The 15,553-nt window shown below is 35.9% G+C and overlaps 1 protein-coding gene across 1 annotated transcript in view; it reads right to left on the reverse strand.

The window, feature by feature from the left end:
• The window catches only part of DLC1 (DLC1 Rho GTPase activating protein), a 422,870-nt gene extending 422,538 nt beyond the window's left edge, over positions 1-332 (reverse strand). The window contains exon 1 of the mRNA XM_064368818.1: positions 237-332. The gene's annotated coding sequence lies outside the window, so the exon portion shown is untranslated. The remainder of the gene's footprint in view (positions 1-236) is intronic.
• Positions 333-15,553: the final 15,221 nt, after the last annotated feature.

Here is a 15,553-nt window from a genome sequence, read left to right on the forward strand (position 1 = left end):
TTTAAGAGAGCAAGATGAATTTAGCCTTAATACCACAATTCTTCTAAATTGTAAAACCTTTTTAGAACATGACTTAAAACTGGAAATGCTGCAGCTTTTCATTCTGTCCCTGAGATCATCTGTAAGTAAAATCTCAAGCATCCAGTTAATAGAACAATTTCTTCCAATCTCTCTGATCACGAGAATCCTTCACGGAATTAAAATAATTTGTGTTATGGCAAATGCAGCAGCATTACCTCTAGTCAGAATCCTCCAGTTACAAAAATCCAGTGCTGGAGCAGAAGACAGACTCCATCTTGATCATATTAGAGTCTTGCTGACATTAAACACTTACAACTGCTTCCATCTATCATGGCAGCGTTCCTGAATCACGTCTCTAAAGCTGCTCATGGTATCTGCATCCTTCGTCCGTCACAAATTTTGTGAACTATCATCTGTTTATCTTTTCTGCTTTCTTGTGCCTCCCCTGAATGACTTCCTTCTAGCTGCTCCAGGCTGGGAACTTGGACTACCATTTGGTTTTGATTAAAACCAGACAGCCAACTCTGGAGAATTTAGGGAATAAGCTAATGGAAACTGCAAGTATGGCTTTAATTAGTGCATCAATTAATAATAGAGGTTAGCTCGTCTTATAATAAGATGTCACAAATACAAATGCAGAGGAAGCTGAAGTCGTTTCAGGAAAGAAGTTACACCAATTTTCCTTCCTTTATGACCCAGAATCCTCTTTAGAGAATGTGGAAGGAAAGAAGAGGGAGGTGGCCTTGGGACAGCCAGGCTGTGGAGAGGCCAGTGGAGCAGCTTCATTGTTTATACCAGGGAAGCAGGAAACAGCATCTCTGACTTTAATTATCTTGCTTGGTCAAAATTGCTCAGTAATGTCTCCCTTCTACTTTATTTACAATCAGTGGATTCGGTTGCTATTTATGACTCAAGCATTTTTTTTTTTTTTTTTGGTGACGGATGATCAGATTAATCTAATTATTGGATCTATGTGCTTCTTGCAAATTTCTAGAGGCTTTCAATAATAATAAGTGGAAGAATAATTTCAATTTGATGTGATAAAATGAATAACAGATAAAGATGTACAAGACATTTTAAACTTGTTTGCCCTAAGATCCGTTCTGTTTTCTGAAATTGTAAGTAGTTTTCATTGTTCGCTGTTATTCTATGTCCCTGTATATCACAAGGGCCATCTTGTAGTACTTTCTGATAATATTCGGTAGATGATAACTCAAAGATGCACAATGTTCTAACTACTGTTTCTTTCCTTATTAGATAACTAAAATCTCTCAAAGTTAGTGCAAATCATGAACCGTATTTGACACAAGTTAAATGGCAAGAATGACTTCTACTGTGCATGAGTTTGAAGATGAGAAGTAGTCAAATGAAAACATTTGGTCAGAAGCAGTTTTAAAAGTTTAGATCAAAGTCTTATTGACTAAACACATAAGCATTTAGGTTTCTTTAACTTATGCCAAGAAGGAATTCTGTTCTTCCATAACTCCTTCAAAAAGTATTCATATTCATATTCTAAGTATTTCTGCTGACACTATGCCTATTTAATCATTCCAACAATTTCGTGTGTATTCTTATGTTTTATTTTACAAATAAAGTATTGAGAAGTAATTTTCTCACAATCAAATGATAGATAGTGGCCAAGTCCACACTGGAACTCAGATCTTCTAACTCCAAGCGTTGTGCTTTAATTTTTCTTCCATAAACTACCTCCCTTAACTTCCACTTAATTTCTGTATGCAATTGGGAAGACTTCTTTCTTATACCTCTTTAATAATAGAGACAATTTCACATAACTTATAGATTAGAAAGCAGGGTGAAATTTATATACATAAATATTTGTGTATTTATATTTATTTCCCTAAGAAAAACACCAGAGAAGAAAGGAATGAAAACTGATGTCATGTCTTTCCTAATATACCTTGTGTATCTCTATCTCTGTCTCTGCCTTTATACTGATATACAGTGGTTGCTCAACATCATATCAGCACTGTGCTAATTCTTAGCTAGATTTTACTTATGAATACTGTACCCCGCCCCATATAATTTAGTTTTGTTTCTATTTATAGTGGCTGGAGAAAACAACAAAACTCTGTTCACAAATGCCTTTTATCTAGATACTCTTATTAGTAAGTTTCTCATAAACATACCCTTTTCTAAACAAAAAATACATTATGTTTTCTTCTATTAATTGAAGGATTACTTCCCAAATCTTTAATTACTTGTATTTATTTTTCGTTGTTCACTTGCTTGATTCCAAACAAATCTCAGATCTTACAGTCTTATAAAGGCTTTACCAAATATGAGTATAAATATAAATAGTGAGAAAACTTCCTAAGTATTTAACATTGTGCCAGGAACATTGAAGGAGTTCAAAATATTTGTCCCCTTCTTTCTACATGCAAATCTAAATACCAACTTCCTTAAATGTTTGACAATTACTCTGTACTAGATCAACTAATCAAAGAAGAGGATAGAGACAGTTAAGTACTTGAAAACAAAGTATCAGGAAAGGAGTCTGCTCCAAAACTAACAGCCTTGGGTTCTGTGTGAGTTACCTAACCCAGTAAGGATGTCTTAGCTTCCATAACTAAGAATTGTCACAATCCAAAAAGCTAGTCCATATAAAGCCATTAGCTAGAATTATTTTTAACACTTAAATTATTGTCTTTTTTATGTTTACATCTCTCTTTCGGATATTTTTAGAATCTTCTCTCTCTCTCTCTCTCTTTCTCTCTCTTCTATTGAACTCCAAGTTAAATGTATACATGTGAAATAGTTATATTGGTGAAACAATTATGTACTCTGTGCAAAGAAAAGAATAGCAGGAGGAGGATTAAATGTTTTTTACAGATCACTTTCCTTTTTTTTTTTTGAGGCAGAGTCTATCTCTATGGCCCAGGCTAGAGTGGAGTGGCACAATCTCGGCTCACTGCAACCTCTGCCTCCTAGGTTCAAGCAAATCTTTTGCCTCAGCCTCCTGATTAGCTGGAATTACAGGTGCACACCACTTAACTTGGCTAATTTTTGTATTTTTAGTAGAGACAGGGTTTCATCATGTTGGCCAGGCTGGTCTTGAACTCCTGACATCAAGTGATCTGCCTCCCAAAGTTCTGGGTTTAGAGGCGTGAGCCACCGTGCCTGACCCAAAGATCACTTTTCTACCCATGTACTTTTACCTAAACAATAAACATTAACTATGATCACTTATCTAGTCATTCCCCAATCATTTTCAGGAAAATTGAATCTGGACTTCTTTACAGAATTCAATGTCTTTAATGTAGTTCAATAACACTTTGTGTAAAGCAAGATCTATCCTTTGGAAATAGTATTTTACTCTTTTTGAAATAAGTAGTAACATCGTTAATTCAGTACCCACATTCGATATTTGTGATATTATGAGTAGAAGTCAACTTTTATGTTTTGTATTTTTGTTAGTGAATAGGTTTATAATAGTAATGAACCTGAAATTAATATATAAAGAGAATAAATACCTTTAAACTATTTTGAAGTATCCACATGTACTTGATTAGTGTTATAAATGTAAGAACACTTTGTCCATGAAAATTATCCCTCTAAAAGTCTCTGCTTAACAATTTGCTTGTAATTTATTGAAGTCACAATAATATATGGAAGCAATAAAAATAGAATTTATCAGAATTTCTAATTTATCTTTTTCAGTAAGTTTTACATGTCTTTCCTTTAAATAAGTTCACTTTGATAGACATATCCAGAGCAAAAAAAAAAAAAAAAAATGTTCACTTTGATGGACACATCCAGAGCAAAAATATAATTTTATAGTTTATATTCGATAAGCATCATGTGTATTATTAGTGTTTTGATCAACTTTGTCAAAATTTTGACACCCCATTTCGGTAACCATGTAGTATTTACCTGGAAGAACTCATGAAAGGAACATACTTAAGTTTGGTGTTAAATGATCAAAAGTAGCAAAATCATATATGCTCTCCAAAAGCAATGATTCCTGCTTCTTGGATTACTGATGTTCATTATCCTCCTTCACTGAAAATTATTACCATCTATAAATAGATATGAAGACAAAGGTATATTGATAAGTTTCAAATGGCTTTGAAAAAAATAAATGTAATAAATAATAACAAATATATATATTGACACAGACAGGCAGATATATATGTCTTAGAAGTTAATGAGTCTGCTTGCCTGTCCCATAGGGCTAGGATATCCTCAGAAACACAAAGATTCCAAGCCATGTAAGCGTTTATTTAGAGAGGTCTGTGTGTGCCCTGCCCATAGAGCCTGAGGCTCTTCCTCTGTCAAAGCTTCCTTTTTATGTTAACGCTTAAGCTGAAATCACCATGTGCCACCCTCTAGTCACCACCCTTATTATATTACACCATAATATTCTCTGAAGTCCTCATTTCATGACCAGAAAATGGGTCCAAATATCTTTAGTCTGTTCAAGAAATGTTCCCATCTCTTGCCTGATTGTCCAACCTGTAAGTGATAGACTGGTTAAGGAAAATGTGGTCCATATACACTGTGGAATACCCTGCAGCCATAAAAAGGAATAAGATCAGGTCCATTGCAGGGATATGGATGGAACTGGAAGTCATCATCCTCAGCAAACTCACACAGGAAGAGAAAGCCAACCACTGCAAGTTCTTACTCGTAAGTGGGAGCTGAACAATAACACATGGAGACAGGGAGGGGAACATCACACACTGGGGCCTGTTGGAGGGACTGTGAGAGGGAGAGCATGAAAAATAGCTAATACATGTGCGGCTTAATACCTAGGTGATGGGTAGATAGGTGTGGCAAACCACCTTGGCACACATTTACCTATGAAACAAACCTGCACGTTCTGCACATGTATCCCAGAACTTTAAATTAAATTAAATTAAATAAAAAAGTTTCCTCTTTGTGGTTGGCTTAGATCCCACAGTGTTCAGCTTCTTTTATAGCTCTTCAAATGGGGCCACACATTCTCTCCTACACCCTCTGCTCCCCTGGGAAAGAAGGTGCACTGCCTTTCTTCAGTCCCCTCAGAATGTGTCCAGATTCCTTGTCCTCAGTAAAAGCTCTGCTCTGGTTAAATCTCTGCCTTTTGAGATTCATTCTAACTAGTTCCTCATCCCATACACCACAATGCAGCACTGCACAACATTCTCAGCCCACTGTTTGGGAGAGGGAGGCAAGCATGAAGTATGACAGAGGCTCGTGTCCTTGAAACAATATTTGTTCCAATTTCTGTTAAAGTAGAAATATATCTTTTCTGTCTTTTCATTTCAAATGGAATCATTTGAGAACCTCAGTATACATACCAAGTGAACATGCTTACTATTGATCCACACATTGAAGTGATATTGTGTATTTACTATGTGCATAGCACCATTCTATGTGTATTTGTCAATTCAATACCCACATTCAATACGTGTAATAAAACAGCTGCACCTTTTTTTCCCAGGTGGGGCTCTCAAATGGTTCCATTTGAAAGGAAAGATGGAAAAAGTTATATCTGTACTTTAACAGAAATTGGAATAAATATTTTTTCAAGGATACAAGTCTCTGTCAGAATGTTCTACCTACTACTTCTACCCCCTCCAAAAGGTGGGATGAGACTGTTGCCTGGTACTTTGCAGTAGGGTATGTGATAAGGAGCTGGTGAGAGTGAATCTCAAAGGGCAGAGATTTAACCAGAAAAGAGCTTTTACAAAGGAGAAGAAATCTGGTATGCCTCATTAAACACAACTTTATAAAGGTGGAACAACTTTGCCGTCATGTAGCTTAAATGGGGGGTAAGGAATTGGTAATCAAGAATAAACATAAGGCTGGGTGTGGTGGCTCAGGCCTGTGGGTAGTCCCAGCACTTTGGGAGGCCAAAGTGGGCAGATTACTTGAGGTCAGGAGTTCGAGATCAGCCTGTACAATATGGTGAAACCCTGTCTCTACTAAAAATACAAAAATTAGCTGGGCATGGTGGTGGGTGCCTGTAATCCCAGCTATGTGGGAGGCTGAGGCAGGAGAATTGCTTGAACCTGGAAGGCAGAAGTCGAAGTGATCCAAGATTGTGCCATTGCACTCCAGCCTGGGCAACAAGAGCAAAATCCTGTCTCAAAGAAAATAACAACAACGAGAATAACCATAATAATCAGTAAATTATCTAGTATATGAATAATTGCTAGTGAAAACAGAAAATGCAGAGCATGGTAAGGAGGGTGTGGAATGAGGATTGAGGGGCAATCATGTTATATAATTAAAAAGAAACACCAGGGTAAGCCTCACTGCAGGGTGGCTTATCACTAAATACTTAAGAAAAGGTGAGGGAGATGACCATATAGATATCTGGGGTCGCGGAGTTCCAGGTAGAGTGAACAGATAGTGTGCAGTCCTAGGAAGAGTGTGCCTGGCAATTATCAGAAATAGCAAGGGAATTAATGTGGCTTGAATGGAAGGAGAGAGAGGGAGAAAACTAGAAAAAGAGCTCAAGCTGCTGAGGAAGAGAAGGTTAGGCAGTGTCTTCTAAGTACATACTTTCAATTTGATTCAGTGAAAAGCAGAGACCTGGAAAGATTTTGATCAGACATGTGGCAAGATCTACTTTACATTTTAATAAAATTATTTGAAAAGAATTCAGAGCCAAAGCAGGGAGATGAGGTCAGTATGGTAATCCAGGTGAAAGATGATGGATAGTGGTTCAGATGACGGTAGTGAGAAAGATCAGGTTTGAAGTTGTTGTTGTAGTTCATGCCACTAATATTTTTTTGGAGAATTAAATTTGCCATATAAGAAGAAAAGAAGAGTCAAAAAAGCTTTTTGAGCAACTGAAAAATGGAGTTGTCATCAACTGAAAAGGGAAATCCAAGAGATAAAGCAAGTTTGTGAGATACAGTTCGGAATTTTGGTTTTAGGTACTATATTTGAGATGTCTGTAAGACATTTCTAAGAGAAGTGTTAAACGGGCAGTTGGATGTATGAATTCAAGTTTGGAAGAGAGATCTGGGCTGGAGAAATAAATTTGGGAATCTTGAACATATTTGAAATTTAACGCCCCAAACTAGATGAGATTGACAAGAGAGGGTGTGTAAATAAAGTAAGAGGACAAATACCTAATTGACCATTAGATTGAAGAAAGCAGAGGTGTTGATAATGAAAGGAACAAGTTCAAAGAATGATGTGGTAAAACCTGTTAGCATGGTTTAGAAGAAAATTGAAAGCCAAGATTGGAGATACACATAAAGTGAGCTCTTGAAGAGTTTACTGCAAAAGAGAGAAAACACGTGGTGTGTTAACTCTCTGGGACCATGAGATGCTTTTATTAGGATGGAAGAATTACAGTATATATGCAATTTTTTGTTCTGTTCTATGTTTAAAATTAATATGACATCTTTTCGAGGGGAGGGGAAGTATAGAAATGTTGAAGCGTATTCTTAAGTAGGAGAGAGGATAGGATCTAGTGCAAAGGGACTGATTTCAGATAGGAGTATGATGCATGTGAAAATTTTAGTGAATATTATATATCATGATTCAGTCACTCAGCTAATTTCAGCTAGCTGCCATCACAGTTGTCACCTATTCTGTTTATTACTATTATTATCGTTATTGAGACTGAATCTCACTCTGTCACCCAGGCTGGAGTGTAGTGGCATAATCTGGGCTCACTGCTACCTACGCCTCCTGGGTTCAAGTGATTCTCCTGCCTCAGTCTCCTGAGTAGCTGGGATTACAGTCACCCATCACCATACCCAACTAATTTTTGTATTTTTAGTAGAGATGGCATATTGCCATCTTGGCCAGGCTGGTCTCCAACTGCTGACCTCAAGTGGTCTGCCCACCTTGGCCTCCCAAAATGCTGGTATTACAGGCATGGGCCACCAAATCCAGCCACCTATTCTTTTTTTTTTTTTTTTTTTTTTTTTTTTTTTTTGAGACAGAGTCTTAATTTGTCACCAGGCTGGAGTGCAGTGGTACCACCTCGGCTCACTGCAACCTCCGCCTCCCAGGTTCAAGTGATTCTGTCTCCTCAGCCTCCTGAGTAGCTGGGACTACAGGTACACACCACCATGCCCAGCTAATGTTTGCGTTTTTTGTAGAAATGAGGTTTCACCATGTTGGCTAGGATGGTCTCGATCTCCTGACCTCATGATCTGCCTTCTTTTTGACTTCCAACTTGCGCTGGGATTATAGGTGTGAACCACCACACCCAGCCCACCTATTCTATTTAAACAAATTTCTTTTTGTTATTCTTAGCCATATATTTAAAAATATGTAGCCATAATAGTCTATTGGTTAGATGATATCTGTGAAGGAAAACAAAACAAAAAACAATTTTGCAAATGCTCATCTGCATGATTATCTAATACCAGCTCCTATATTTCTCTGAATGCAACATGATATATCCAGGTGCAGAAGAACAGTTCCATCTCTTAAAGTTGCAAAGAAAGGCATTGTTTTTGCATACTCTCATTTTCAGGTAGTATATATTTGCTATTGTTTTTATCTCTGAGCTCTTTTGCCAGTTTCTTCACTTTCATTTTTTCAATTCATCTCTGAGTTCTTCCAGACTTGAGTTGCTTTTGACATTTCTCTTATGTATTTTGACAGCTTTATTGAGAGTTAACTGACACAATAAACTGTAAATATTTAAAGTGAACAATTTAATTGCTTTTGGTAAATTTGTATGCCTGTGTAACATTGCGACAAACAAAATAATGAACATATCCATCATCATTGAGTTTCCTCCTGTCTTTTTGCCATCTCTCCCTCTTGCTCCTTTCTCCCTTCTGCTCCCAAGGCAACCACTGATCTGTTTTCTGTCACTGCAGATTGCATTACATTTTCTAGAAGTTTATGTATATACCTTTTGTGGCTTCTTTCATTTAGCATAATTATTTTGAGATCCATCCATGTTGTTGCATTTATCCTTTTTAGTGCTGATTAGTATTTCATTGGAGGAATATATCACGATTTGTTAATTCACTAATCTGGTGGTGGACATTTGGGGCAATAACATTGGGACAATGTTATTTGGTCACTACAAATTAAGCTGCTATGAATATTCATGTACAAGTCATCGTATGTATGCATTCTTTAGTTTCCTTGTGTAAATACTTAGTAGTAAATTGTAGGAACATTTGGTAGGCGTATTTTGACATTTTTCGGAAACTCTCAACTGTTTTCTAAGGTGGATATACCATTGTGTATTACCACCAACAATTTCTAAGAATTTTTGTTGTTACACTTGCATGCCAACAGTTGGTGTGATGAATCTTTTTAGTTTTAGCCATTCTAATAGATGTGTGGTCATTTCTCATTGTGTTTTTAACTTGCATTTCCTAATGACTAATAATGTTGAGAATCGTCACATGCTTATTTGTCATGAGCATGTCTTTGATAAAGTGTCTGTTCATGTCTTTTCTCCATTTTCCAAAATTGGTTTGTTGGTTTCCTTATTATTGAGTTATGGGAGATCATATATTCTACATAAAAGCTCTTTATCATATAGGTGATTTGCAAATATTTCTTCCAGTCTAGCTTGTCTTTCCATTTTCTTTTGAAAGTGCCTTTTAAAGAGTAGAAGTTTTTAATATTGATAAATGAAATAACTATCAACTATTTTTTTCTTTAATGAATCATGTTTCTGGTCTCATAGCAAAAAGATATTTGCCTAATCTAAGATCACAAAGATTTCTCCTCCACTATATGCCAGAAGTTTTATAGTTTTAGGTTTTATGCCTGGGTTCTATGACATATTTAAATTTTTTTCTATGATGAGAATATGGATCAAAGATTTTTCTTTTTAAATATGGACATCCAGTTTTTCCAGAACCATTTGTGACAATTCTTTCCCATGGAATTTTCTTTGCACCTTTCACAAAAATAAATTGACCAAGTATGTGTGGTCTTATTTCTAAACTCTCTAGTTCATTCTATTAATCTATTTGTTTATCTCATACAATACCACACTGTGTTAACTATTATAGCTTTACAATAAGTTTTACACCAAATATTATAAGTATTCCAACTTTGTTCTTTCTTTTTAAAGTAGTTTTGGATAATCTAGGGCCATTGTAATTCTGTATGAAGTTAAGAATCAGCTTGTCCATTTCTATAAAAAAGGCTGTTGGGATTTTGATCAATTTGTAATTTGTATCAATTGGGGGAAAATTGACATCTTGGTAATATTGAGTCTTCTATTCCATGAGCATAATACATTTTCTTTTATTTAGTTTTCTAGTTTCTCAGTAATGTTTCCTGCTTTTCACTGTAATAATATTGTATAATCTTTATCAGAATTATCTCTAGTACTTTATATTTTGAAGGCTATTATAAGTGGTATTTTAAAAAATCCATTTCTAAATGCTTATTCTATTGTATAGAAATATAGTTCATTTTTGATCATTGACTAGTATACTGCAGATTTGCAAAGCTCACTAACTAGTTCCAGTAGCTTTTCAAAGATTGCTAAGATTTTCAACATAGGTGATCATATTACGTATAAACAGACAGTTTTGTTTATTTTATAACTTAAAGCCTTTTAAAAAATTTATTTACTTTTTGTTGTTGCTTTATTCCATAGAATACAGTCTACATTACAGTGTTGAACAACAGTTTTTATAACAAATAATTATTAGACCCCAAATGTTGATGATGTTGAAGTTGAGAAATCCTGCTATATTTCTAATAGGCTAAGAATTTTTATCAGGAAATATATGAAAATTTCAAACATGCTTTTCTCAATATGATTTTTTCTCTTTTAGTTAGCATGAAGCTTTTTTGTCTTTTTTAGTTTGTTAATATGGCAAATTTCACTGATTAGTCTTTGAATATTAGATACATCTTGCATTCCTGGGATAAACTATCCATTGTTATAAAATATTATCTTTTATATATTATTGAACTTAATTTGCTAAAGTTAAAAATACTATGTATGTTCAAAGGGGATGACTGTTGTTTTATTGCTCTCTTCAGTATTGATTTCTAATTTACATCTATTATGGTTGGAGAACCTACTATGGATGATTTGAATTATTTAAAATCTATTGAATCTTGTTTTACGGCCAGTCATATGGTTATTTTGGTAAACAGACTAGAAAAGAATGAATATTATATTTTCCTGTAATGTTTTTACAGATGAGGTATCTGGTCAAGGTCCAGAGAAATGAAATGTTTTCACCACTATTTTATCAAATAGATATGAAACAGGATCTATTACATGTAAACTGGAGGCATTTCTTTTCTTTTTCTTTCTTTTTTTTTTTTTTTTTTTTTTGAGACAGAGTCTCGCTTTGTTGCCCAGGCTGGAGTACAGTGGCATGATCTCAGCTCACTGTAACCTCTGCCTCCTGGGTTCAAGTGATTCTCCTGCCTCAGCCTCCTGAGTAGCTGGGATTACAGGTGCACACCACCATGCCTGGCTAATTTTTGTACTTTTAGTAGAGAGAGGATTTCACCATGTTGGTCAGACTGGTCTTGAACTCCTGACCTCATGATCTGCTTGCCTTTGCCTCCCAAAGTGTTGAGATTACAGGCATGAGCCACCACACCCGGTCACTAGAGGCATTTCTTTAGAGAACCCTTAACTTTAATGGATTCTCACTAAGCAAACTTACGTTTTCCTAGAATAGAGGTCACCCTGTTTCTGCCATTTTAAGCATTTTCCAGTTTTAACTCTATATACCAGTAGGATAATCATTTATATTTTAAAAGTATTAAGTAGTTATTAGCCACATTTATGACAATTGAATTTAGCCAATTTTTAAGTGTAGACATGTTAGTTTACACATGGGCATCCAATAAAAATTACTATTTATAGGTAAGTAATGATTTATTTCCTCCTCCATAGAAGTGGAATGTTAATCATAAGAAACAAAGAATACAATAATAATTGAAAAAGCATTAACAATGCTTTATCAAACTCTTGAAAAAGTTCAGTGTTCTCAGTATTTCACTGGATATATTCACATTTATATGATATTATACTTCTACAGTCTGGTCTTAATTATTGTCTTGGATAAAACAATACACCAACAGTGTTTTCTTTCATGAATTTAAATGACTAGGTTTCCATTTAGTATAAAAATGAAAATTTAAAAATCTTTAAAATGTAAGATTTTGTATATTTACATATCTCATGTAAGTTGAAGAAAAATACGATGGGCAGCAAGTAGCAAAAACGTTGCCCAAATTCAAATATTAGAAAAATTGTTTGAAAGAGTTTGTAAAGCATGTGTCATAAAAAGTTTCCTCTATCCTTATGTTAGGAGGTTGAATTTCACTACCAAAATAATCCTATTGAGGGATAAAATATAACAGAATTTCCTCTACTTATATTAGTTATTTGTGGGCCAAAGTAGGGTGTGGATTATATTTGCCAAGTTCTTATGTAGACAAATGAATCACAGAAACACAGTAGCTATTTTATTTGGGGACTTGCTGAGCTGCACGTTTTTTAATGAGTTAAAATAATATTTTGGGTCTCGAGTAGAAGGTGTGAACTATCAAAAACACAGACATTTGACTTTAAAGTTTAGGACAAAAACAAATCCACATGCAAAGTCAGTTTGAGCCACAGACCCATTGAACTTGGAGCTAGAATCCCCTGGGTGATGGTCTCCATAACTGTTTTCTTTGGGTTGTACAACAGTGAAGCCAATCTAATGAGGCTGAAGTACTTAAGAGAAGATTGTTCTATCACCACCATGTATGCTTAAACACTGTCTTAGCTTATGTCTGAATAGCTATGCCAAAATGATCATTTCCTTCTCTTCTTGATGGGGGGAGTAATAATAGTGACATTTATTACTCAAGAAGAAGATAAAAAACCAAAAACATACAAGATATATAAGCTAATAGAATAAGTGAATTAGAAGAAATGTTTTTGTTAAAATGAAATGGGACAAATAGTTTTATTATCATTATGCTACTTATTGTTCAAATGCTGATTAAAATAACAGATCAGGCTGGGTGTGGTGGCTCATGCCTGTATTCCCAGCACTTTGGGAGGCCGAGGCAGGTGGATCACGAGGTCAAGAGATCGAGACCATCCTGGTCAACATGGTGAAACCCCATCTCTACTAAAAATACAAAAAATTAGCTGGGCACGGTGGCACATGCCTGTAATCCCAGCTACTCAGAAGGCTGAGGCAGGAGAATTGCTTGAACCCAAGAGGCGGAGGTTGCAATGAGCCGAGATCACGCCATTGCACTCCAGCCTGGGTAACAAGAGCGAAACTCCGTCTCAAAAAAAAAAAAAGAAGGAAAACTAAAAAACAGAAAGGAATAACTTCATCATCAATAAAAAGGACATCCACTCAAGAGACCCCATCCAAAAGTCACCAACTACAAAGACCACAGGTGGATAAATCCACAAAGATAGGAAGAAACCAGTGCAAAAAGGATGAAAACACCCAAAACTAGAACACATCTCCTCCCTCAAGGGATCACAACTCCTCACCAGCAAGGGAACAAAGCTGGATGGAGAATGAATCTGATGAATTAACAGAAACAGGCTTCAGAAAGTAGGTAATAACAAACTTCTCTGAGCTAAAAGAACATGTTCTAACCCAATGCAAAGAAATTAAGAACCTCGAAAAAAGGTTTGACGAAATGCTAATGAGAATAAACAGCTTAAGAAGAATATAAATGACCTGATGGAGCTGAAAAACACAACACAAGAACTTCGCGAAGCATACACAAGTTTCAATAGCTGAATCGACCAAGCAGAAGGAAGGATGTTAGAGATTGAAGATCAATTCAATAAAATAAAATAAAATGAGAAGGCAAGATTAGAGAAAAAAGTGTGTAAAGAAATGAACAAAGCCTCCAAGAAATATGCGATTATGTGAAAAGACCTAATCTATGTTTGATAGGTGTACCTGAATGTGGTGGAGAGAATGAATCCAAGCTGGAAAACACTCTTCAGGATATTATCCAGGAGAACTTCCCCAACCTAGCAAGGCAGGCCAACATTTAAGTCCAGGAAATACAGAGAACACCACAAAGATATTCCTTAAGAAGAGCAACCCCAAGGCACATACTTATCAGATTCACCAGGGTTGAAATGAAGGAAAAAATGCTAAGGGAAGCCAGAGAGAAATGTCGTGTTACCCACAAAGGGAAGCCCATCTGACTCACAGCAGATCTCTTGGAATAAACCCTACAAGCCAGAAAAGAGTGGGGGCCAATATTCGACATCCTTAAAGAAAAGAACTTTCAACCTAGAATTGTATATCCAGCCAAACTAAACTTCGGAAGTGAAGGAGAAATAAAATCCTTTACAAGCGAGCAATTGCTGAGAGATTTCGTCACCAACAGTCCTGCCTTACAAGACCTCCTGAAAGAAGCACTAAACATAGAAAGGAACAACCAGTACCAGCCACTCCAAAAACATACCAAATGGTAAAGACCATTGACACAATGAAGAAACTGCATCAACTAATGGGCAAAACAACCAGCTAGCATCAAAATGGCAGGATCAAATTCACATATGACAATATTAATCTTAAATGTAAATGGGCTAAATGCCCCAATCAAAAGACACAGATTGGCAAATTCGATAAAAAGTCAAAACACATCAGTGTGCTGTATCCAGGAAACCCATCTCACATGCGAGGACACACACAGGCTCTAAATAAAGGGATAGAGGAAGATATACCAAGCAAATGAAGAGCAAAAAAAAAAGCAGGAGTTGCAATCCTAGTCTCTGAAAAAATAGGCTTTAATCCAACAAAGATCAAAAGGGACAAAGAAAGGCATTACATAATGGTAAAAGGATCAATGCAACAAGAAGAGTTAATTATCCTAAATATATATGCACCCAACACAGGAGCACCCAGATACAGAAAGCAAGTTCTTAATGGCCTACAAAGAGACTCAGACTCCTACACAATAATAGTGGGAGACTTTAACACTCCACTGTCAATATTAGACAGATCAATGAGACAGAAAATTAACAAGGATATCCAGGACTTGAACTCAGATCTGGACCAAGCAAACCTAATAGACATCTACAGAACTCTCCACCCCAAATCCACAGAATATACATTCTTCTCAGCACCACATTGCACCTACTCTAAAATTGACCACATAATTGGAAGTAAATCATTCCTCAGCAAATGCAAAAGAACAGAAATCATAACAAACAGTCCCTCAGACCACAGTGCAATCAAGTTAGAACTCAAAATTCAGAAACCAACTGAGAACTGCAGAACTTCATGGAAACTGAACAACTGGCCCTTGAATGTTGACTAGATAAACAATGAAATGAAGACAGAAATAATGATGTTCTTCAAAACCAATGAGAATGAAGATGCAACATACTAGGGTCTGTGGGACACATTTAAAGCAGTGTCTAGAGGAGAATTTATAGCAATAAATGCCCACATGAGAAGCAAGGACAGATGTAAAATCAACACCCTATCATCAGAATTGAAAGAGCTAGAGGAGCAAGGTCAAAAAACTCAAAAGCTAGCAGAAGACAAGAAATAACTAAGATCAGAGCAGAACTGAAGGAGACAGAGACACAAAAATCCCTTCAAAAAAAAATCAATAAATC

Source organism: Aotus nancymaae, unplaced genomic scaffold (genome assembly GCF_030222135.1).
Source record: "Aotus nancymaae isolate 86718 unplaced genomic scaffold, 86718_ANA_hifiasm-v0.15.2.pri h1tg000079l, whole genome shotgun sequence".
Lineage (NCBI taxonomy): Eukaryota > Metazoa > Chordata > Mammalia > Primates > Aotidae > Aotus > Aotus nancymaae.